The 26,124-nt window shown below is 33.1% G+C and overlaps 1 protein-coding gene across 4 annotated transcripts in view; it reads left to right on the forward strand.

Annotated features, from left to right (window-relative positions):
- The first annotated feature begins 23,897 nt into the window (after positions 1 to 23,897).
- Positions 23,898 to 26,124, forward strand: part of LOC128228694 (uncharacterized) — a 29,589-nt gene continuing 27,362 nt past the window's right edge. For 2 of the 4 annotated variants that reach the window (XM_052940169.1, XM_052940180.1), the window contains exon 1: positions 24,033 to 24,296. The gene's annotated coding sequence lies outside the window, so the exon portion shown is untranslated. Of the gene's footprint in view, positions 23,979 to 24,032; positions 24,297 to 26,124 lie in introns of those variants that run through there. The other 2 variants (XM_052940160.1, XM_052940175.1) reach the window with 2 other exon arrangements.

Raw genomic sequence — 26,124 nt, forward strand, 5'->3', positions numbered from 1 at the left:
TCCGACGGGCCCTTTCTGACAGACTCGCTCATTCCAATAATACAATTACAACTAAATAAATATTCCCAGTTGTAAACATGGCATAAGACAAGTGCCCAAATGACAAAGAGCAATAGACACAAACTTATAAACATCACGTACAGACTAGAAGCATACAATACACGCATATGAATAACTTTACAGTTAAATGATGGGATTACTAATGCGATAAACCTAACTTGTGTAAATAATTTCTACATTGGCTTTTCATACTTGGTTCAAATCATTTGGTAAGTTAAAACGCAAATATGTTTGAAATTGCGACTAAAGTTAAAGACAATCTGGCCTCGTGTGTTGCGAATTAAAGCACGGACGGTGCTGACAGCTGGTTGTTAGTTATGCTCATAACCAAACATTCTTTGGTAACGCGTCTAAGTAACATTCTATCAATGAGAAATCCTGTATCCGTTTTATTACTTTAACCTTTTCCTATGCTATTTTTTACCAACATATCCTTTTGACATTTATCTACAATAAGGTGTTTGCATGCCATAAAAAATAACCAAGAATAGAGGTTTTTAACCAAAGAAAACGTGTAAAAAGGAAAGAACGATTAAAAGATATGACAGTCTGTTTATATTTAAAATGTCACCAATTGCTGAAGTGTTACTTTACACAGTGTGGACATACCACGTGATTTGTGACGACAGTTTTTGTTAAAACGTGAAGCAAAATACCGCTTGATTCGGAAATGATTATCCTTGTAAGATTGTTATTTTCATATCAATTTTTATAAAACCTAGCGGAGGCTAAGCGGAAAAATTTACTCTATACTCGGCTACTGAGCTATATGTTGAGCATTCTTTAGTGTTTTTTTTCAAAAATCATGGGCAAAGGCTGATAATGTACAAAATATTGTTTGTTATAGCGAAAAGCAAATTACGTTTCTGGTTCAAAAAGTTGTTTATATATATATATTCTGCATGTTTGCCTTAAGTCTCGGAAGGTAAATTCTATTCCCAGGATATATTCATTCCTACAAATGAGGCACACACTACATATAAATATTAAATGTTTTTATTTTGTTATGACGAAAAGCAAAAACTTTTGGTCATAACGAAAAGCAGTTTTTGGAGGAACAATTGCCAACCTCCCTCCTTCTTGCCATGAGCCCAATTAAAACCCGTTTGCAATATTAGTTTACATATATAGTAGGTATGAGCATCGGTTATGTTTTACAGCAATTAAAAGATATATATATATATATATATATATATATATGTCTTTTAATTGCTGTCACCATCATACTGCTTAGTATGTCACTCAATCTATCTAACTATCAGGAAACTTCATGATTCCAACGACACGTTGCATGTTCGTCATAAGCTTGTCTGGTATTTTTTGACAGAAATGGAGTTTAAGCGTCGTCGGTAGGTTTGAAGTGCACCTAGTTCACCTTAATTGTGTTTCAACTAAAATCCTTAAAACAATTGAAGTTAACTTTAACATACGTTAATTGAAGTAAACGTTGCCATTTGTAGGTATGAATATATTCTGGGGATATAATTTGCATTCCGAGACTTCCGTTTTAAGGCAAACATGCAGAATATATATAAACAACTTTTTGGACGTAATTTGCTTTTGTTATAACAAACAATTTTATGTACATTATAAGCATGTAAAAAAATAAAAATTGCTCAACCTATCGCTCACTAACCGAGTAGAGTGTACATTTTTCCGTTTAGCATCCGCTAGGTTTTCCTAAGCGATGGTTTCAAGGAAGGATACCAGTTGATATTATAGTAGTATTTTTGTTACACTATCACAGAAAAAAATGCAATCGGTGTACCACTCTCATTTAAAAGAACGTGTAACCCGGAAGCTGAAACAAACACATTTTAAAGCCTTCACAATGCTTTTAAGATTTCCCTAAAGACAAAGGAAAATTTATGCTGAAGGTTTGCCATTTTTGCACCTTTGAAAGTACAACCCTTCATTGAAATACACAGTGATACAGGGTAATTTAAAGCTTAAACATTACAAATGCTTATCAGTTTTTTCCGTGTATGAAAACAAAACCCTTACGAGAAAGGATTTGACTGGATCTGAATGCGTTATGTGACAATGTTTCCCAAATCGTTTAGATATCGAGGGTCTTTTAGTGGGTGTTCAAAAATGACAATTTGGTGTTATTGCATAAAGCAAGTTTATTTGAAGCAACCACTAACATTATGTTTTTCGGTCTTGTTACAACTTAGGATTGATTGTGCATCATATATTTACTGGTTCAATATCTGAACCAAGGGCCCCATAGCGAAACTAATAATGCTTTTTAGTGAAAGAAATGTTCCATGCATCCATGCAAATTACGTAACATGCATTAAGTTCGGCCGCATGAACCCGTTTCATTGAATGGACCATAGGGCAATGGCCTAGGTGAAATTAACAAAATACGGGGGTTACTACAATAAAAAGAGTGCATATGTTAAAGGTAAGGTTTTCTGAACATGTTTCATTTCTTAATTTTTAATTTTAATCTTATCAGGTTTATTATATTATTCTTATATTGTTACCTTTATACACGCATTAGACTAGTTACTTACCAGATTAGTTATTATAAAAGTTGGTTCATTCAGTTTTGTTCTATTTACTTATGTTTTAATCAACTTTTAGCTTATTAATGGATTGATATATCTACTAATTTCTTTATTTAAAACATCACACTGGACAATATTTATGCAAAAAGCTACAGAAACAAGCTCAGTAGCAAAATGTTTATACATAAACCCGGTTTAGTGGCACTGGGCGAACGCCAAAGACATAGAACACAAAATCACAAACAAGAAACATAGAAGAACAGCACAAAACTCCACAAACAGCACGGCCAATCAATCGGCAATTTTAAGGTCAGCTAAAACCAAAAGACTGGCTACTTAATTCGAATAATAAAAGATAGTTGGTTCACTCAAACATCTTGAAGGCGTTTAACCCTTTACCAACGAAAGGTTCGCCAATGAAGGAGCGTCTTAATTTGGATATCTCAACATGCTAGTTGTCAGAGTATATTAACAATAAAAAAATGTTATAGCATGTTTATCATAGATGCTAAATAATTGTCATAAATACATAGACACTTTTGGTGAAGCTGTATAGTTATTCGTGAAACGGAAATTATTTAAAAATGCTGACCGAAATATAGATGTATCAATGGGATGGTACAAATGTTTAATCATATTTAATTACCGCATGCTACTGTCTTCCTGCTAAAACTTTACGTACAGTTGTACCTTAACAGCTAATTATTGAAACGTAGATATTTAATACTGCTCTTATATGTATAAGGTGTTTGATATCTAGACGATTATCACTGACTTGATTTAATATTGTTCGTACAAAAACTAATGAATTCTATCAAACGCAATGATTTTGTAAAAATCACTTAAAAAGACCAGGTCACGGCGGACAAACATTCGTATTGAAAAATATGCTGATACATTTGTAGTCATTTTTTGTTTTTGCACATTGTGTTTTCGATATTCAGTCGGTAACACCTTAAACAGGTAATAGTGTCTTGGCTACTGGACTTGTTCCTTAAGTTTGTATCGTATTAGGAATTCATTTGGTAACGTTGGCGACTTTAAGTTGCTTTCAATTCACAATTACGCTCGAACCAGGACTGTTGTATTCGTACGTTTGAGTTGCATAAGTTCGCATCAATACCCATATACTTTTCAAGACAAAATATCTATAAAAGGTATCGCCGCTCAATCTTGATTTATTTTGTGCTCCCGAAGCTTCAATGGTTTCCCCTTATTTACAGCGGTTTATAACTAGAGTTTGCAATTGAGGTTAGCAAAGCGTAGTAATCAATCGGTTATTACAATCACGTTCACAGTGTCATTTTGCATTTGTTTGCATCCATTTGTACCGCACTCAGAGGTTCGTACAATAACTTTTTGTCACTTTAAGTAGTTTCGTTTGTTACGTCCTTGTGATGGTAAATTAAAGCTACGTTTTTTCGTCGGTAGCTGTAAAGCCAATGCAAGTTGTACACATATGGATGCTTTACCAGGAAATGAAAACTGCCAAATCACTTATGACTGTCGTCGCATTCCTTTGATGATGGGAGTCAACCAATAAGCTTTAAATGTTGCACTTGATTTGAAAGTTATTTGTTGGACCTGAAAGGACTTAAAGCATTGACCATTCAATGCATCAAGTACTTGAAAACTCTTTTCATTTGAAAACAGTTTTAATGTTTGTTTTGATGAAAACGCACTCCCTCAAAATGAACATGTATGAAGTGTACCTTTTAATACATAAAAATAAAATATTTTCCTTAAGGTTATTAACGTTCAATTTAACTTTCATGTCGCCAAATTATGTTCCTGTTTTCTAACATATGGCATGATACTGCACGCTCTCTTAATCAATTAAGCCTACGTATTTTAAATACAAATAAACCCATACAGAACCAAGATAAAGAAAGTTCTTAAAATTTTATTTCCATTACAAATACAAAAAGTCATCTGGCGTACAAATTATCTGTTCAAAGTTTCAATAAAATAATTTAACCACCTTATATAATTTATATTCCCTATTTATCATGGTTACGTAGTTTAGCTGTCTGTTACATTCTAAAGAAACAACACCAAGATAAGTACAAAAAATGTAATCACATTATTTTTTTCTGTTTAAAACAACGATTCGTTTATTGAAGATTCATAATGATATAGCTTCAGTCTGCTTCGTTATCCCATTGCCTATGTTTTCAGCAAGCAGCTGTTCCCAGCTGGCATGTGATATTGCTGGTCGGTAATCTGGTTTTTTTTCGCGTGCGATGCACAAATACACGCCATGTGTATACTATTTAGTAATTATGCACATGACTATATTAAATAAACAGATATATACGTAGTTCATATTACATTGTTTTCAGACAATTCGTGTGTCTGCTTGAAGATAACGATGATAAATTTAGTCAATCAGGCGATTTTAAAAGCACTTGATTATCATTAAAATAAATAATGAGTATTGATTTTTATCATTAAATACATCATCTGCAGAACACAACGATACCACAAACCATCCATAATCAATCCCTCCCGGTTTATCATAAAAACCCTGTCATGAAATTGCTCTGTAATAAATGTGGATTTGATTTGTTATTCAAAGGCACGTCGTACCCATCCGTTTCTGAAGTATATAAATAAAAGGTAACTGTTAATTTATCGTGATCTATACCAGTTCGCATATGATTTCATTTCTAATGAAATGAAACTTGGGTCGCGTGCAAAATAAAATCCTAGTAAGGGTGACATACTTAAAAAAACTTCCGGATTCAGATCTATAAAACAGCCCAATCTTCCGCCTAAAGAGTGAGTCTGAGACGTGAACTCATCGTTCTGGGGTTTAACGCGAGCAGAATAACAATAACTGTTGCACATTATTTCTAATTCTCATTATAGAGGTGAATAATTTGAAACAAACTAAGAATGATGCGGGGAATGTGTTTTGGACTTGTTGTGTTTGCTGCTTTGGCTGTAACGATGGTAAAATCACAGAGCTGGTCTGGGTACGTTTATGTTTTTAGCTTTCAAAAATAGCAAGCTCATTGCTGTATATTGAATGCTTGTATTCAAAATGTAGAAACATATATATTGAAATAGTTATTGAAACGTAGATTTGATCATCATATCTGCCGTGCAAAACTTGAACAAACTTAGGTATAAACGCGTAAAATATTATTGATAAGCAATTACTGCAAACGTAAATTTGGCTTGGAGGAAAACCCCCAATTACTGTTTACCTCGACGACGACGTACCCTTGTACTCTAAGCAAATATTCATCCCTCTGCCGAAAATAAGAATAACTGAATGGAAATAAATAGTGTTTGAATTTCTGCGTGGACCAATGCCAATAGAGGATTATTCTCATTTCATTAATTTAACCAAGATCGACTCTGACGAATGCACCGATAACAATTTCATTGAGTAAATTTCAGTCAGTCTATATTTTATCCTCGGCTTACTGATAAACTAGTGTCAGAAGTAAAAGGTAGAGTATACTTGGTTTTTAATTAAAAAAAGCATTTGCTCGTTTAAGCAGTATGTTTTATCGACCATTTCTCATTGTACGACAGCTTTTGCAACACTTACATCATTAATTGCATAAGTCATCTTTAAGTTTTATAGATTTCAATTGCTGACATAAACAAACAGGTTAAAGAAATAACGTCTGAATATTAATTACTTCGTCAACATGAACTGTCACAAAGTTGGTTCTAGTTTACGAAAATTAAGAACAAAACTGGAGCCCAGTAGTCGAACATTCAAATATTAACCCTGTTAAGAGGCACAAGACAAGGGCCCAAATGACACTTAAAGGGGCTAGACACCAGATGATACAATTGCAAGAAAAAAAGAGAAAATTGTCGAAAACTTACATTTCAATTCATGTTAAATAGCACAGGTAGAAACATAAAGCACATCACGGCAATACAAATAAAATGTTTAAGAAAATGTAGTATTGGTTTCAAGTATGACTCGAAAGAGTTTGTTTTAAGGTATCTTGGTGCACAAAACTTCAGGGGCCCCTTTCAAAGAGGATTTTAGTCGCAAATTCAATCATCTTAAGTCTTTATTAATAACACACATGGCAACAGATGCTTTGTTTTATTTCCTTAACTTTGTTTTTCTTTTTTACACTGGCTGATGTTAAGCAACGTATTGATTCTTACTTAATGATGTATCGCATCGCTTACGACACATGCATATTTCGCAGTTTTTGCGCATTTTTCAAATTCAAAATTTAATAAGGTTGTCTAACACGTAAATCCCAGTAAGTTCAAAAATAGCGTCGGTATATTTATCTGTACTCATTAACAGATATGATTTAAACTGGAAAAGAAACACAGATAAAAAAAATCATCATAATTGTTGCGTTTATAATTCTAATAATGTAAAATGATGTATTACATGCATCTTTCTAGCCCACATTGACATTTCTATGTTTGTTTTATGGCAACAATGAATTTGCTGATTTTAGAATCATCTGGTGTCTAGCACCTTTAGGATCATGATGAACATGGTGAAACCCGATCTCATGGAACATAACGTATATAATATATAGTAATTCCCCGATTTAAGTCAGGACCAAAGTTGTGTGCAACCTGAGTTTTATCAACAATCCCTTGTCAAACACCACGTGTTTATTCGGATGCATAATTGACATATGCGAATTGGGAAGATTACAACGAATACCAAACTTATTTAACTGTAATACTTGTACTATAAAAAGAGGTGTCGACGATTTGCACAACATATTATGTATCTGCAACATTGGATTGTGTTTCGAAGAAATCACATCACATTACAAATCCATATATTTAGTATTAACTTTAAACAAACACGAGGAATATGTAAGGGCAATCAAGTTGATTTTTTGTCGAATGCATTGTTTTGCAGAAACTACCAGAGAAGATATGGAGTGGTACGTTACAAATCGGTTTGGTATTGTCGAGCGTGGTACGGGATATTCAACAAACAGTGGTAAGAATGTTTTGAACCAATGAGCTGCGATACGCAGAAAAGGTCTTGTATGTATGTTTTCTTTTCATTTGCAGTTGTATGTTATGTTACGTTTTATGTGAAAGAAAACAGTATAAGGTTTTTAAGAGCCCATGATTTTAAAACACAGCACTCAGGTTTTTCTATTGTCAGTGAAATAACTTTAACTATAATATTTTCCTGCTTTCGTCAGTTATTTATAATACATATTTCAGCTTATTACGGTACTTCTTGTTTCATAAGTAATATGAATGCTTAGAGCTTTAAGTAGTGTCCTTTTTCTCCTTACATTAAGATTATATCTTCCTTTTTATTTATGAAAATAGTCATTAGGAAGCTAAGTGTTTTCCTGTTATAATAGCACTTTAGTATGAAACCTCGCTTTAAAGTAATAAAACTTAAACATATCAATTGATTTTGTTTTTTAACGTGGTGGTGATAAGTGCCAAAAACACACACTACGCAATCATGCATTTCAATTGGCACTATATAGCCACCGAAGCAAATTGATACATAAACAGTGGTTGCTTTTGAAACATAGTGTTAATTTATCCTCATAAATCACGAAGACAATGACTTTTAATAAAAAAGTTTATTTTTTCATCAATGATTATTCTGTTTGTATTAACATTGTCCGAAGGAACAAAATTGTGCGTCGCTAAACATGACCAGAGTGATATGAGCGAGATTTGTGTTCTTTTTATGCTGATTTTTAAATCTACTATCTTAATATAGTATTTTGCCAGGTGTGCCGCTTACAGCTATAACCGCCGTCCTGTGCATGGCAATATTTACTCGTGCGCACCTGGATGGACACATAATGGCGATCGAAACTGCAATACACGTGAGTGATGAACAAATGTTATTTTTATTGAAGGCTAATATTTCTTATCAATTCACATTTTACTAAATACAATAATATTTGCATTTTATGTTAAATATAACCGTTATCACTCCTACAATGTGTTATAAGATTCTGCCCCTGAGACATTTGTAATAATTACATTGTCCCGTCGAAATATCACACGTAGAACTAGGAATGCTTATGTCATGGCATCTAATGTAGTACATTTTAACGAAACATACTTATCTGGCAATATATGTATATATAATTTAAATAAATGACTACTTGAGAATGGACTGTGTTTATGTTTTATGACGTTAACGGCTCAACGGCTAACTGTAATGCTGCCAAAGATCATTGTCAAGGAAGACGTAATATCAGAACAAAACATTGCAGTAGCATTTTGCATGTTAAGTTTATATGCGCTTGAATTCTACCAGATGTGTCTTTTAACTTGTCATTTTCTTAAATAACTGCAAATGGTACATGTAAAAAAAGCGAAACTCTTTTTTCTATCACCTGTGAGTCACACGTCTGACACATTCGCTGATTTCTGTCAATCATGCATCCAATTCGTTTCGATTTGCAATAATGCGCATTTTACCTCATTTGCGTGATTAAACCTCGGCATTTACTATTTCTTACATTATCTTAACAGTGTTCATATTCAATGTAAGGTTTTAGACAGTTATAGCCAGTGGAAGTGTTATTTTTGAATCTGTATCACTAAAACACAACTGTACAGAATTGTCAATGACAGTCGGTTTAAAACAGCATACTTAGGGTACATACATCACTTCAATCATAAGTCTTTAGTATTTACTCTTGCATCTAGCATTTTACATTTTAACGTTATTCGGTCACCGGTCTCTATGGCCGCATAGTTCGTGCAAAACCGTAGTTTTTCAGCGGTTTTGCCATAACTTACAATGTAAAGTTAGTGCCGACCATATCTTCGGAACCACACATGCAGGGCGGACCGGACCGGTATTGGCGTTTAGCTTTCTCCATTCTCTACGTGACGCGACCATCGGTACATCTCTGACATTTTCTTTAACCAGGTTATCATACATAGAATTAATGATGCAATTATAAGATTTTAGTAGTCTAACCGGTATACGAATATGCTAACATGCAAAGGTGATCTCTGCAACATTCTTTTTACTGCAGCATAAATATATAACAATTTTACACGTAATATACGTTTAATAAATTAAGGTGGTCGCGTTCTTATTCTTTGGTTTAAATAGTTTCCCATATTTTACAGGAGTAATTAAGTATAAATGCAACAAAAACAATTCACAATACAACTGAATGTTTTAATATGTAACATCTTTATAGGCTTAAGGGCTTTACAAGCTAAGGCTTTCTGATTTGTGTTGAATGATCCGTTGAAATTGAAAGAAGAAAAGTGTGAGCTGTATTTGCTCATCTTGTGGTTGTGGTTCGCCGAAAAAAAGGCGGAAACTACGCCAATTTGATAAGAAACTACGCTTTTTTTACCGGAATTAACTTATACGGTCAAAACTTTTTTGAAAGTCTTCAGGAGTTGTCTACAGCAAGCAGCACCTTATCATCCGCGTAAAGAAGTAGCGTTGAAGTTATTTTTTTAAGGTTTAGACCACTGTCACAGTAAGAGGCTAAATATAGTTCTAAATCATATACGAATAACTATTTTCATTAATGTTTTTCAACGAATGTTTGATAGTTTTATAAAAAAAAATGTATGCTGATTAACATTCACAGTGAACACACACAGAAACATATGTGCGATCACACACATACATACACTTGCACGCTCACACGCACACACACACACACACGCTGACACGCATGCAAGTAAGCACGCTCACACGCATACACACGCTCACACGCACGCACGCACGCATTCACACGCATTCACACACAGTCATTTGCAATACAAGAAATATTCATTTTTGTCCCTCATATTCGTCATAAATTATTTAATGATTTTTTGTTTTTCTATTTACTTTTTAGCTTTATGTACATCAAATATGCATCAAACGATACTATTCTGCTTGTACACACTGCTGTTTCTAAAAAAATGCCGTTTAAAAATTAGACATAATAAACGTTTGTGTGTGCGTGTTTGTGTTTACTATTCCCAGTAAAGCTTTGCATTTACCTATAGTTATAATTATTGTCGTTAATGCAATCAATCTTAAAAATAAGATGAAAGAAATTAGATGCAAAAACTTGTAGATAAACGAAATACAGAAAAAAACGTCTGGAAATACTTTACGACGGCTTAGACATGGAGAGAACCTTTCGCTAAATGAGCTATATGAATATTTAAAAAATGAAGCGAACGACGCTCCATTTAAGCGGAAGCAGCAAGCGGACGACGTCGAAGACGGACCAGAGGTGACAGCAGAGCATCGGGGTTTAGACGTCATCATTATATTCATTAATATTTTGTCTAGACTCGCCGCTTTATTTCTTTTAAATGACTTAATAGCTTTCTAGAAATCAGCCGCCGCGCTGATGACAAAGCCATACATAGACACTTGCGTTCAAAATCCTATGCTAAGTATTGAGATTGTCTGGTGCACACCCTAACTGCATCTTTTCGTATTTCCCGTCAGTTTACATTTCCCCGTTGACGATTAGTTTGTTGTTTTTGATATGGGCGTCCGCATTGTCTCGCCGTTCCGCCAACATTATTGGAACTAGCTTCCTTCTCTTTTTCAACACGTATTTTGGATATTGGTTATGCCGCTCTCTTTTTAAGTTTTCTCTTAATGACTTCACCTTTTCTATATATATGTTATTTCTGAAAGTAATGAGTACATTTTTTTAATATGTTCTGTTTCGCAATGCCTATTTTTATAGTCGTTTCAGTTTTGATATCGTGTATGGTGGTCTTTCGTAGGTTGAGAAATCCTTTTCCGGTAGCCCTTCTTAGGATGGGAGGCTTACTGTGTTGCTTCCTTTTGCTCGTCGCGTCTTTAGTATGGCATAACGCAAACTGTAAATTTGTTCGCTAGGGATTATTTTCTATGTAATTGTTTTTTTCTTTGATTGAGGTTTGTTTCTTTTTGTATTTATTTCATTGGTTTGCTTCCAATATTGACATCAAACTCCCACCCGTTCATTTTTCTCTTTTGAAGTGGAAACTTTTTTATCCATTAATCTTTGAATTTGATCACTGTGCCTTAATACACGATTACACTCTTGTTTGTTTCCTCGGCTTGGCCCTGTTTATGACCATTGTACTGTTGGTATTGCCAGGGACTTTCAATCACTCTATAAGCTAGCATTCAGTGCAAATATAATCATCTTTAAAAAGTAAAATGTTGAATAATTCATTACACCCCCATACGCATTTTTTAATCATGTTTACCTAGCAAACATCAAAAGCAATTTATATTTTATGTTAATACTATCTACCATGTGTTTTCAGCCCCAGCCAACCAAGTAGGTCCGATAATATCAAAGAGTTTTGCGAAAACGGAACTCGTTAAGAAATCCTTACGATAAACAGATCTAATATTACCGTTGAGAAGCATCGACATCTCTTCCGTTTCGGACTTGATATCGCTAAAGGCATGGGCTAGAGGGATAAACAGGTGTAACAATTATACACAAAACAAAAGCATTTGGAATGACTTAAAATTTGACGTATATACTGATTCACTACCATGTACTCCATATGGTAACTAATTACATTTACTTAACGTCATTGTTTCTTAGAGCAATGCCAATAGACAACTACAGGTTATTTGATTATATCCACCTACCCATTGTTCGCTTTAATGAATTTCACTGGAAAGTGACACCGGATAACGGGTTTAAGCACAACCCTACTTTCGGTTTGAGTTTACTTTTCAGTTCAGTGGGCCAAAGGTCAAGGTCGCTGTGAACGTAAGCTGATTAAGGATAGGTCCCAATGTTGTACCATGGACGATCTCGAGATCAAAATGGACCAGCCAAATTAATATTGTAAAAAAAAAACTATAAAAATTGTTAGATAAAAAATCAACCTATATAAACAAATAATTGTTTAAACTGATTAAAGAAAGAGGAAACATCAAGATACAAAAAACGTATGTCTTCTACCGTTATTGCAAACCTTTGGGCACATATAATGGGTATAAAATAACTCGCCCCCAGAATCGTAGTTTACGGTTTTTGTACAGCTTGGTTTACGAACCATAGGACCCGATGCATCAAAGCTCCGAAAAAAGTACGGAGGATGTTTGCTTATTTAAAATAATCTGATTTTTAATGAATTGGAAACTGTTAATGCACATTGTTTTTAAAATTGAACTAGGCATTAACACATTAACAAATTTACACTGGTCACCATTCACTGAATTAACATCTGAAACGTCAAACGTGTGAGTAAATGTGGATCAACAATGAATAAAACAACATTGTTTTCAAGTCCAATAATTTGTTTAATCATACATGGATAAACGATAACTCTTACTGTCAAAAATCAGTCTGATTCGCTTGTAGACGTTTTTTTTCAGATATAGAATAAAGACTTCGCTTCGTTGTTGACATTTTTTGAAGTGTGATACAAACAATACAACGTACATGTAAACAGAAAAAAATGATTAAAAAACAAACCATTTACCTTTGCAACCTGAAAATATGTGCCAATGGTCCACTGTCATGTTTAATGAACAGAAAAAGGCATGCTACCGAATTGGTGTCATTTGCTATATGAAATCAGAATCAGACATAAAATATCACAGTCATGACGATGTCAGCAATCTTTGCACCAAAAAAAAGAAGAAAGCCTTGGTAGAAAGGTCCTTTGGAAGCACTAAACCCTTTAAAATACCTTCGACAAGAAAAGCCTGGAGGGTCACTTAACAGCTCATACATTTGATTTATAAGTATGAATTATATTGCTTATTTTTACAAAAAGAAAGGCGAGACAACAGGAAGAATATTTTGACAACTTGTTTGGATGTATACAATTGTATGTAACAAATAATCATTACAAATCGCATGTCTACCTTCAAAGGTATGCGTATGTTATGATGGTTTCTACAGCGACATGTATAACGAGAATATAAGAATAAATTATATTAGTTGAACATACTATTAGTTATAATATAAACATGTCACAAAATATAACAGTGATTCATATTGTAAAGAGATAAGTGGACGTTCTTTATGCCGTTCTTTATGCATGTACATGTATACCGTTATTTTTTTATATCGATTTTGCGCTCTGATTTTATTAGGGCGATGTCATTTGACCAGTTGTTTAAGCAAAAGCTTCATCGGTAATTCTTTTATTTAAACGTATACTCATGAAACCTTACTTAAACAATAATTTCATCGTCATCATTTGCAGGAGATTTAACTGCGTTTTAGTTATTATTATAGCATTACTACAATGTTCATAAAATCAGTGTGATAGCCGTATATCAACAGTATAAACACATCGAGACATTTTATATATATATTTGTACCTGAATTTCTAAGCTTACAATATTTAATTGCCTCCAGTCTTCGTAACTTTTTAAGCACAAATGTATAAGATAACAAATTCATTCGAGTCGATTATTATTATTAAAGCATTCAATATCTTTTGATTTACATTTTTCAGTATACTTTATCAGTATACCCAATCTGATGTTCGTAAACAAACAATTTCTGTTGTATTCATATTGTACAAAAGGGACACGCACAGAAGTAAGACCTCCAAGTTTCGTGAGATAGATACTATTGGAGCACAAGTTGATACAGCAAAACTTTAACCTCATTCTTGTGGGTTCATCAAAAAGTTCAGTTTTAACTAGAGTTTTGATCATTTTGTTATAAAATTATGTTTTTATAACTAGGTTTAATTAGAATTATGCAGGATGTTTTTCACAAACGTTTTATTCGATGCAATTTTGTAGAGGTCTGTGAAGCATTTAACATGTGTTTAGAGCTGTTTAACGTTGTCCAGTTCCATTTGTTGTATCGTCTTTACTACCGTATCTTCGCAGGTATATATGTACATATTAATGTACAATATTATAAAAGGAGTGAAACTTATTTCAAAACTGGTTTGAACAAAGACGAGGAAATAAAATGTAACTTACATTGCTGCGCTTTTTGGTTTTTAAATGTAACAAGAAGAAGGAAACAAATTAAGGTTCGTGTTTTAGATAAATAAAAATATTTTAAAACATTTTTGGTCAGGACAAGATTGTCATGGGTTTCGTTATTTTTCTTCCTGTTGTCTCGCCTGTGTATGTAATGCTTTTCCGCACACAAGTATCGTTTGAATTTCTTGTTGTTTTTTTTTAAAATGACAACATGTTGTAGTCAAGAGTTATTTAAAGATTAATTAGTTCACCCCAAGACCAATCTTTACAGAAGCCCTGTTCATTCAAGGCATAATGTTCCGTTGTGCTAGTATTTGTAAACATATGATTTCTTCCAATTGAGCCTGATTTTTGTATCTTGATGTTTCCCTTTTCTTTAATCAATTTATACAATCGTTTGCTTGGAAATGCTGATTTTTTTATCAAACAAATTTTATAGTTTTACTTTGCAATAATAATTTGGCTGGTCCATATAGTGGTATATAATGTTAATATTTATGATATAATAATTTCACTAGATCAGATTAACATTTGATATAAGTGTGTGCCAAAGTATATTGATTGACGGGAAATAATTTTCAGCTTATCGTTGACAATAAAGTAGGCACAATTAATGCAACACTGAAAAACAAAAAAAAGTGTATGACACTGAAGGAGCTATGTGCAAATGTGCAAATCACAAACTTCGCATATTTTCAAATAGCTCCTTTAGTGTCATACACTTTTTTGTTTTTCAGTGTTGCATTAATTGTGCCTGCTTTGTTGGTGATTGGTTTTGGCTGCTAGCCGAAGTAATGAAGCCCGACATGGCAACGAAGCTAGACATACGAGGGTTCATCAGGCAGCCAAGGTGGTGAAATTATTATCTTGTGAAAATCAGGAAACGGTACATAATATATAAGAACAACACTATTTTCTGTTACAATGGTTCTTACTTTGATCGAAACATGTGTTGCTCAGATACATCAGAATTAAACAAAATAAAAAAAAACATGAACATTTAAAAGTCCCCTCTTAGCTTACACTTCGATGACAGAAAAATAATACCGATTTTTGGACATTAGTGTCTTTCTTTTGCCTTAATTTTTCTGTAAACTTTGTAAAGTATATGCCTTTATTCTAGGAAGTAAAGACATGTTCGGGTATAAAATTATTTTGAATAATATGCACAACAAAGCAAGCTGAAATATGTTACGTCGCAGACTGCCGTATTTATGTAATTTATTATATACATCATTATATAAGTGTATGAGTAGTTTTTTCACCGTATACATCTAACTCGATATAAGTCCCCGTATATGTGCTCTGCTTACAAACTTTTCTGAAAAAGATCTATAATTTAGCTCCAAAGAGCGAGATATAGGCGTAAATTCTTAATTCTTGGGGAGGTGTGATTTTGGAGGAGTGATTAAAACTGTTCAATTGCAAATATTACTTATTGTACATAATCACTAGACTGAATCAAGTAGTGTATTGATAAAATTGGTTCGTAACATGTACTAGTAATTGCTTCAGTAGTAGCCTGTACTAACAACTTGTTTTGCCCCAAATATGCAATTCCTTGATATTTCAAACGAGAATATCAACTTTAATAACAACGATTACAGTGAATGTGTGTTAATATTTTTGCAATCTATTGCCTTCCCTTTATCATCTAAAAAGAGGAAAAAACAACACTAATTCTTAAATAAACTTAACTGATTTGTAAGTCATTTAAGTGACAAAACATTGTTTATCTCTCAAACACTAAATACCCAATTACCGGAAACAAAAAAACAGTTTTGAATTAACGCGTTTATAATGGTACGTTCCGTGTACAACATTGTTACACAGCTGCCCAAAAGAAAAATAGCTGTATTTTGCAAAATCAACCAGTGCTTACCCGATAAGCATGTTTTTCATATTCAATAATATATTGTGTCAACTTTTAAAGCCCATATGTCATGCCCTATTTCCCGGCACATCTATTTCCCACTAGGAGCGTGTTGAACTTTGTCTTGATGTATTCGCCATAGTGTGCTACCTGACTTTGCAGACAACTACATCAAGAGCATGTGTATCTGATTTATCTGGTAAAGATGGCAAACCAATGAATCGTTAAACCCATATGTCGACCCTAGTGCAGTTTATATTATAAAAACAAAAGTTTGATGTGGACATGGTCTTAAAAGTGTACAGAAAAGATTGTACATCAGAAGTAGACGCAAATCATTCAAGATTTGGATTAGTAGGCAAACAAAAATGAGTGGATAATGTAGGCTTACCCTGAATGTTTCTGTTAAAATAAATTTTGGAAAAAAAAGTTCAATAAATTAAAATGAATATGCTGACCAATTACATATCATTGAAGGGCATATAGATACAGTATCTAAATTTTGAAGAAAGCTGATAGATTTCGAAGACTTTTCATGAAATTAAATTTCACAATATTTAATTGCTCCTGTGCCTAATATTCTGTATCCACTACAACGAGCGCGCAGCTACTAGAAATAGACCAAGTATTTTAAAACACTTAAATTGAATCTCTCAGAGATTACTAAACTTCTCTGCCTGTTCAACCTTCCGACTTTATCAAATGTGAATTGTGTGTTACAAAAAAACTGGATGTCTTTTAAAATTATTCAGTCTCTGCAGACAAGTACATCAATCTATGAATATTCAAGGTCATTGTAAATAGTCAATAAAAATAAGTCGAATTTATGTTAGTATCATTATTTTAGACATATATATTTCAATGTCTATGCCATCACGTTCCTCTACCATGTAGCCAAGTCGAAACTGTACGTCGCCGTTGAAATTTCAGAAGAAATCTATGCCTATTGCATACACAATCCAGGCGAGTTTACAGCGTGAAGTCACTTTTACAAGGTTGTGAAAGCATTGAGAAATTGAATTCCTGTATTAAAAGTAGTGATATCCCATTAGATGTGTGTAATATATGTAGAATGTGTACGAGAATGAAGGTAATCGTAGAAACGAAAACGACTAATATTAACTTAAGTTAAGAGTCTCATTGGTTTTTTTTTACTTTGCCATTATTATAAAACATTGTCAATTTATATGCAGTAATTTTATAGTTATCGTGCGATCGTAACTGGTATTAACATAAGTATGTAATATTAATGGTGCGATGAAGTCTTAACGTATTCTCCATCCCTTAAAGAGACCGTCAGGTTGACTTACCGGAGCGAAAAGTATTTGCAGGGCGACTAACGATTGGACATTGTCAACGAATAAAAATGCTCTTATGGAAAGAAAATGCGGATGAAGGATGGAAAATAGCCATACTCCGAAAGTTTTTTAACCTACTTAGGTGTTAAACTCGATCTTATTTAAGATCATTATTGTTGACTTATTATATCCAGTATTTATAATTTACTGTAATCTTAATGGATTTTTTTTTGGAATTGCCAGTTCATGACAACCCGTTTGTTTTATTTTTTTATAAAACGAACAAGGTTTATTTTGGATACTTATTAGTAATTTTGGATTGACGTTTGTTTTTGTAGATATATCCGATGTAAGACTATCTTTCCAAGTGTTAGAAATTGCTTGTTTTAACATATTTACTTCTGCAATCCAATTTTGTTTATTTTTTAGCTTATCAAGAATACAATTAGCGTCTAAGTTGCACGAATTCGAAAGAATATCGTTTATGTATAGTATGTTGGAATCAATCCAATTCTTAAATAGAAGACTTTTATTTTTTATTTTTATGAGTTTATTACCCCATATTATTTCTTTTCTAATATTGAAGTAACCTTTGGGTGTTTTAGTTTGATTAACTGGAAGTTGCTTAAACTGAATCCATATTAACAACAGATGCTTATAGAACAAAGTGATTTTGTTTGTTTTAATAGGTAAAGACTTAATGGAGTCTAAATTCATATGAAAAATAAGAAAATTCTTTCCAAATTGGTCTAATATTACTGATGGTATAATTTTCCAATTTCCATCAACTGTATTAGTCAGATTAATCACCCATTTTAATGTCATTGTTTTAGAATAATATTTAAAATCTGGCATCTCTAAACCACCTTCAAGTCTGTTTCCCATAACTGTTTTACGCTTGATTTTATCTTTTTTTCCACTCCAAAGAAATTAAAAAAACATGGAGTTTATAGTCTTTATAATTGAATCAGGCGTTACTATATTTTGAGCAAGATATACAAGTTTTGGAAAATGTAAAGATTTTATAACAGTTATTTTGCCAAAGACAGTTAGATTTCTTTTACTCCAATTATTTATCAATTGTTTACATTTATCAATTTTTTCATTCCAGCTTAAATTTATACATTCATGTTTATCATTTCCAAAATATACTCCAAGTGATTTAACGTATCTCGACGTAATGTTTATGTTATTCATAATATTACTTATATTATTTTTTGATTTGCCAATCCAAAGGCCTTGTTTTTTTCCCTATTTAGTTTCAGTCCAGAATAATTTCCAAACTAATCGATTATATCAAGAACAATTGGTATTTCACTGTGATTTTTTAAAAAGACAGTTGTGTCATCAGCGAGTTGAGTAACTTTAAGATGTTTCCCTTGAACTTTTGTACCTTCAAAATTTTCACATTTTCTTAACTGTGTTGATAAGACTTCAGCTACTGTAATAAAAAGCAACGCAGAAAGAGGACAACCTTGCCGTACACCACGTTGTAGTCTAAATGAGTTTGTGATCCATCCGTTGTTTGCAATTTTTGGTGTTATGTTACAATACAGAGTTTTCACCCAATTAAGAAAGGAGGGTTTAAATCCATATTTTTTCAAAATTTCGAACAGGAAAGGCCACTCGACTGTATCAAAAGTTTTTTTAAAATCTAAAAATAGAATAGCACCGTAAATCAGTTAAATCCGTATAATCAATTATATCATCTATTTGCCTAATGTTAAAACATATATTTCTATTTTTTATGTATCCTTGTTGGTCTTGACTTATGATGGTTGGTAAAACGGATTGAAGTCGTTTTGCTAATACCTTTGCTGCTAATTTATAATCAATATTTAAGAGAGAAATAGGTCGCCAGTTTTCAAGATTTTCTGGGTCTCCTTTTTTATATAATAGCGAAAATACACTTTGTTTTTGAGTAAGAGATAATTCACCTTTTCATAACTCCCATTTAAAGCTGAAATAACTAGGTCTCCAATTAAATGCCAAAACGTTTGATAAAACTCTACCGTAAGACCATCAAGTCCAGGACTTTTGTTAAGTTTCATATCATTAAGTGCTCTTGTAGCATCTTTATAAGAAATTTCTCCCTCACAATTATCGGCTAATTTAAAATCCAATGTTAAATTTAATTCGATATCATTTAAATACTGGTTATAATATTCGTCGTTTTTAAAGTTTGATGTGTATAAATTCTAATAAAATTCGACTTCTGCATTTAGTATATCTTGAGTTATAAGTATTCTGGCCCCATCAATCTTGAGTGAATTAATGACTTTCTTACTTTGACGTGATTTTTCAAGATTTAAAAAATATTTTGAATTAGTTTCTCCTTTTTCAATAAAATCTACCTTTGACCGTATCTGTGCTCCTATGGCTTTATTTTTAAATATTTCATTTATTTCCCCTTCAATCAAAATAATACGTGCGGAAATTTCAACGTCCGGGTGATTGTCATTCGATTCATATAATATTTTAAGTTCTTTTTCTAATTCATTAAGACAGTTATGGCGAGTTCGCGATTGTTGTTTCGAAAATTTAACTGTTCGATTTCTAATTTCTATTTTACAAATTTCCCATTTTATCTGAGGTTTAATATCTTGTTGAATGATTGTATCTAAAGAATTGCCGATAATAGTTTTGTACTCTTTATTTTCAAGGAGATAATTATTAAATTTCCAATACCCAGGACCTCGTTTATTAGGTATTTTGATTTTCATTGAGATAGCCATATGATCCGTTGTTTTTATGATGGCAGGTCTTATATCTGTGGAATATATTTGGGGTACAAAGTTATGCTCAATTAGCCAGAAATCTATTCTACTTTTCACAATGTCATTTTTACGCCTCCAAGTAAATTGTTGTTTCTCTGGATTAAGTAATCTCCAAATATCACACAATTTATGCGTTTTGAATAAATTCGATAGGTTTTTAACAGTTTTGATCTCGGACTTTTGTGACTTGCTTATTCGATCGCTAATTGTTAATGTGTCATTATAATCACCCCCAATAATCTTAATACCTGAACTATTTTCATATATGATATTTGATAATTTTGTATAAAAGTCATTTCTTTCTTTTTTACCATTTGGGGCATATAAGTTCACTAATGTGCATGTATTATCAAATATGTCTAAATTGAGTATAGTATATCTTCCTTGTACATCGCTTACGTAGTTTAAAATATTTATTTGAAGTTCATTTTTTTATCAATATTGAACAACCCTTACTATTCGATTCACCATAACTATTTATAAGAGTCCACCCAACCCAATGAATTCATTTTTTAATTATTTTGTCGATATTATCAGTAAAATGTGTTTCTTGTAGAAAGGCTATATCTGCTTTTTGGTTCTTTAACCATTGAATTAAACGGGCGCGTTTACTACTATCCCTTAAACCTTGAACGTTAAGAGATATAATATGAATAATTCTTCGGCTGTGTTGCGTTATATCAGGATATTCCTAAATATAGATGATTTGAGAGAAAGAAAAAACACGAAACCGTTCTTTGACAGATTTCTAAACTGAAAAAAGGAAAAATATGATGTAAGCCCGAAGTACATTCTTATCGTAAACAAATGCGAAAGGATAAGAAGTGCAAAAAAGGCACCATACAAACAATTATTTCTAATACACAACAAAATCAAACAATACAAAAAGCGAAGTAGAATTATAATGTATAGAAATATTGCATTTAGACATCTATCAAAAAACCATCTTGTCATTGGACGAATACGTAGAACACGCTGCAACGTGTATCGTTGTACAAATATATTTATTTCAATAATAATGATACAACAATTAATGCTTGTGAATGTGCCATGCGCCACATTAGTGTATGCTATCCCCTTATCTAACAAAAGTATAGATGAATAAACATTCATTGCTGTATTATTCAATGTGGAAGGGATTATTCACCTCAATAAACAATCGCCAGAGTTAACAGACATAGGCAGCACATAGTATTAGTTACATGTAATACAGTATATATATATATATATATGTAGTACAAAGGTCTTTGTAAACGTATAAGGGTTTAAATGATAAATAGCCACAACAGGCGTGTTTTTAAATACATGTAAAGTGCGATTATCAAAATAATCAAAACCAAACAAACGTACATTAAATCGTAATCTAGCGCTAAGTGTCCGTAAAACTGAACAGGGGTTGACATAATATTGATAGTATAAAGATAGTAAACTATTTCTTTTTTTCTGTTTTTTTGTTTCCTTGTACGTAACTGTTCTGTCATGAAGATCTTCAGCTGGTGTGGGATGTGATCGCTCTGCCGCGCACGAGGTTTTACCTTTGTTTGGTGTGACGTATTTGTCAATGGACTGCTGGCTAGTTTTAAATATATCACCGTCCGGTTTCCTCGAGGTTAGAATTGGAGTAGACCCAGAAACTGGAATTTTGCTTCTATGGATTTTTTTTTTTACAACGTGAGCATAAAGAGTTTCAAGGCCATTTTTCTGGTAATAGGCGGTTAATGCTAAATTACATACTTGTATCTAACTGTGCACTCCTTTCAATGAATATATATGTTTCCGAATCAAACCTGGTTAAAATGTGCACATTGAACTAACAACTTACCTTTAAAATTATTGAAACTTGATACTCGTGTAAACTGAATGTTTATCACCGACTTATTATAGTGATACCAGGATTAACAAATAGACAAGGGATAAAGCATAGCAAAAGTCTTTCATAAATCAACTGAAACACTTTCGTTAATAACAGAGTCAAAACACGACACAAATGTTAACATCAGCTAAGAGTAGTAGATCTAGTGTTATCGCGATGAACAAAATGGTCTTAATGCTTTGATTAATTTTTTGTGCTACAGCTATGCCAATTGCAAAAAAGAGTATCCGTGTGTGTTTCCTTTTGGGAGATTATCTTTCAAAGCTTGTTGGGAGAGCTCGTTATATCATATACCAGTAATATAACATTTTAAATCAGCAAATGTAACACCATTATTTTGTTGAACGTAATTTATAACGGTGTACCCTAAGAATTGCCCTTATATTCAAACGCAAACATACGTTTGAAAAATACATTTGTCTAATATCCCGACATAAAGGCTTAAGCTAATAACCGACAGTATTGTTTACCTTTTTCTTACAATCAATCAAGATTTAGGTAGGTTGGAGCTGCTTAAGAATATTTATTTAACAATCTGTGCATAACATGCGTAGGTTGCATACTTCCGATTGCCATCGACGATGGAGATTCAATCATGGCTTACTTCAAAACTTATTTATATATACACAGTACAAAGTTTCTATGCATCTGAATAAAATAAAAACAACAACGTAAGTCCCTCTGATTTCATGACGTTTGCGAAATTGCCTTAGAAGGGTTAGCCTACTTTATCAAGTAATTTTTGTTCGCCTTCTTTATGAATTCTTGAATAAAATTGTGTTTCTGCTTTTGTTGCTACTTAGCCGTGGAAACATAATTGTGTATGTTTTTTCTAGTATCGTGCAGTGTGCGAAATTAACCTTTTTACCCTTGTAGCGAATGGGGCTACAGTCTTTAAGATTTCTGTAGCCCAAGCCAGATTTCCAAGGCCAGTCAGTTAACAGAAAGAACACCGGGCATCTTTGTGATGTGGGGTGTGTGTATGGGGGGGGGGCTCCTCCTGTCAACCTCTCTTTCAAATGGGTGGGAGTATTGGTGTAGGGAAATCTGAAAGGGCTGAAAAATCTATCCATGTGAATGTAAATATCTATTGCAATACACTTAATATTGCATATTGATCTATTAATGTGATGAAAACAGCCATTTTTAAATTTGATAATCCCCAAGACTAAACATATCATGATTCATTAGGATGTTGAATATACAATCCCAGGTAATAAGACTTTTATAATAAAAACATACTTCTGATTGGGATTTTTCCCCAGATGTAGAAAAATAAATAAATATATTTTGCTAGAGGAATAGGTCAAATGGTCGGAAAAAGCCAGTGTCAACATATGCTGCTTGTTCTATAGGAAACAGGATTTCACTGTTAGTAACAGGATTTTACCAATGTCTTTTTCATACTTTTCGGTAACTACATAATCAAAGTTTATTTAAAAAAATCGATCAATCTATAATATCTCCCTACATAAAAAGAGTTCTGTCAGTCTGATTTATGCTTTCGGTCAAAATAATTATTTCCAAGTCGTACGTTTTTATAAACAAGGGAGACTACTGCTTCAGAAAGTTTCCGTACCGACAAGAAATTATCCGGAAGTCGGTGAGCGGTGTCTATGTAAACGATTTTTGTAATCATCAAGACCGTTCATTTTGCACACTGTCGAGCCGACCTGTATCTTGAATCAGTAAGTACAAACTTCCCTGATTTGACATGTGAAAGAAAAATATCATCGGTTAAATTTTTTTACCATATAATCTAATGCATATGTTCTCGGACAAAATGGGCATGAACATTTGACACAATATTCTGATAAAAAAACTGAAAAACAAGAAAACTTTCCGACCCTCGACAACGTTGCAAAAAGTTCGCGAATAGTATTCAGCACCGCGAAAATCGATAATCCGAATCAAACTGAGACGAACTTAGTATGATGCGAGGGACGTGTTTTGGACTTGTTGAGTTTGCTGCATTGGCTGTCACTTCACAGAGCTGGTCTGGAAAGGTCGTATGTTGTTTATTATTTAAAATATGAAGCCAATATTTACACAAATATGTTCTTATTCATAATTAAATGTTGTTGTTGATGATGACGATGATAGGTGGAGGTGGAGGTTTTGATTTTTGTGATGGTGGTGATGATGATGATGGTTATGATGATGATGATGATGAAGGTGGTGGTGGTGTTGTTGATGATGATGATGATGATGACGACGATGCTGAATACGATGATGACGGTCGTGTTGTCGTGTTGGTGGTGTTGTCGTGTTTGTGGTGGTGATGATAAAGGTTTTGATTGATGGGGTAATAGTGGGATGCTGCTGCTGCTGCTGTTGTTGCTGCTGCTGCTGCTGATGATGATTATATTGGTGTTGATAATGATGCTGGTGTTGTTGTTATGGTTGTTGGTCGTGTTGTTGTTGTTGTTGGTGGTGGTGTTGGTGTTCGTGGAGATGGAGGTTTCGATGCATGTCGTGATAGTGGTGTTGGTGTTGGTTGTGGTGGTGATGGAGATGGTGGTGGTTTTGCTGCTGCTTCTGCTTCTGCTGCTGATGATGATAAAGATGATGATGATGATGATGATGATGATGATGATGATGATGATGATGATGATGATGAGCTTGCCACAAGTTCCCCAGTTCCGTTTTATCTATTTGTCTATCAATTTTCACTTTGTACTCTTAAGGACAATTAATGAACAGCATTGTCATTTGAAAGAATGTCCTGACATAGTTTGACTTACCTGATCAACTCAGCGCTGTAAAACAGCACATGAGTAACACAAGTTTAACAATACAATTCAATTCATGACAATTAAGTTATATCAAGCGTATGTAAGGCATCTTAGAATACAACCTACTTCTACAGCCGATGAAATTCCAGATAGGCAAATAATTAAGAATTTCAATTTTTGCGGGTGTTTGAAACGTCAGTCCACTGCCACTCGCTACACTCACTTCACCAATTCCTAATCATGAACATTTTAATTCATGTCATCTAAGTATGACATAATGTAATGGAGGCGACCATAATCCGTACAACCCTGGCCAAAACCATGGAAGATTATTAACACAAGCATTACTAAAATGCAATATTCTGTTGAGGTATTGCATTCACATCTTTCCCTATTCATTGGAAGATAGATATATGTAAACATTGCTGTTCACATTATATTTTCAAAAAACTAAATCAAGTTAACAAGAAATAATTTTGATTAAGTATGAATACGCTTTTCTAAACTCCATTTTAATTTAGCAACAATAAAAGATGGGTGGTTAAAAAAACCCAAAACACAAACAATAAGAACTCACAATCAATGGCGATAGTATTCTGGATACCTTTATATTCTGCATAAACCATTGAGACACACACTTTCAAATTGTAACCGTTATCTTAGTTTTACAAGAACATTGTGGTTTAATGTGTAACATAGTGGTATATTAACCTATTTTTGGCTATTGCATATGATATCAAAGTCATCAACTGTTTTATTATATATCATTTATTATTGAAGAAGAACTGTTGTCAATAACTTAAAAACGCTTCTTTTGTACGTCTTTAACACTGTCACTCAATAATTTCATGATTCATCAATATATATTTCAGTCGCTGACATGAAAAGAAAACTAAGTTTAACAATTTATGTTCTTAAGACATAACTTCTTTGATTATTAATAATACGTTCAACAAATTGGTTCCCGTTTTCATTGGAGAAAGAATAATGCTGTAAATAAAAGTAGAAACCAAACCGATAAATTATTAGTGAGCTTCTATATTTAGACCACGTTGAGCATGGTAAAACACAAACCCATTAGAAAAAAATAAGTATTGCT

The sequence above is a fragment of the Mya arenaria genome, chromosome 1, assembly GCF_026914265.1.
Source record: "Mya arenaria isolate MELC-2E11 chromosome 1, ASM2691426v1".
Classification (NCBI taxonomy): Eukaryota; Metazoa; Mollusca; class Bivalvia; order Myida; family Myidae; genus Mya; species Mya arenaria.